Source organism: Odontomachus brunneus, unplaced genomic scaffold, assembly GCF_010583005.1.
Source record: "Odontomachus brunneus isolate Ranch 3 - 2012 unplaced genomic scaffold, Obru_v1 Obru_scaffold_303, whole genome shotgun sequence".
Classification (NCBI taxonomy): Eukaryota; Metazoa; Arthropoda; class Insecta; order Hymenoptera; family Formicidae; genus Odontomachus; species Odontomachus brunneus.
The window spans coordinates 85,828-86,727 of NW_022639753.1; the positions used below are offsets into that span (position 1 = coordinate 85,828).

At 35.6% G+C, this 900-nt stretch overlaps 1 protein-coding gene across 3 annotated transcripts in view; it reads right to left on the reverse strand.

Moving 5' to 3' along the window:
• The window catches only part of LOC116853303 (laminin subunit alpha), a 76,449-nt gene that overhangs the window by 15,819 nt on the left and 59,730 nt on the right, over positions 1-900 (reverse strand). The gene's annotated exons all lie outside the window — the stretch shown is intronic.

The following is a 900-nucleotide window of genomic DNA, read 5'->3' on the forward strand; positions in this document are numbered from 1 at the left end:
CGCCGCGGTGCGAAGGATCTGGGGGCCATAGCCCAGTTACACGGCTAGGAACAGACATCGTTTACATACTACACTTAATATACTCTGTATTGATATTAATGTATCTTTTTTTGTGAATAACTTTTTAACAAACAATGAGCGCCAGTTAAAAATTTTTGAATGTTACATAGGGCAGTGGCAGATACTTTCCTAGCCTACAAATTTGATGTCTTTGTATATACGGTGTCCAAAAATTACACTTATTTTATGTAACTTCTTTTGTTCATAACTTTTTAATAAACAATGAGCGACGGCTAAAATCTTCAGAAAGTCACTCAGAAGGGTGACCTCTATGACATATGTCAAGGTCAAGCGCATCGGAGGTGGCGCCTGTTTTCTATACCTTTAATCATTTTATACATTTAATCATTTCATACTTTTAATACATTTTCCCTAAAATGTTATATAGCTGCTATATAAGTATTATATTATTGTTAAGAAATTATAAAGGTACTTCAAAGCATTTGCAGCATCTAATGCAGTACTCAGAATTATTTTCATATTTAAGGAGATTTTTAGGAGTTACGCTTACTATTTTCCCTTGCCACGCGGCGAACAATGCAACTGACAGTTGCGGCTCTATGCTTCATGACCGTTGATGTTATCATCGTATCTATAAGTTGCCTACTAAAGATGCGTCCGGGGAGCATGCTGATCAGCGTTAACGCGTCAATCAATCCTTGTTATGCTCCTAGTTGTATTCCGAACACTCGTGGTCGGAAAGATTGTCTGATTTTTTTGTAAGTTTAGGAATCTGTCTTTCTTGTTCAATGGGAAAATTTATTTTCCAATAAAAGAGCTCTCTCATTGGACAAGACGGATAGGTTCCAAGACTTATTAAAAAAAAAAAAAAAAAAAAAA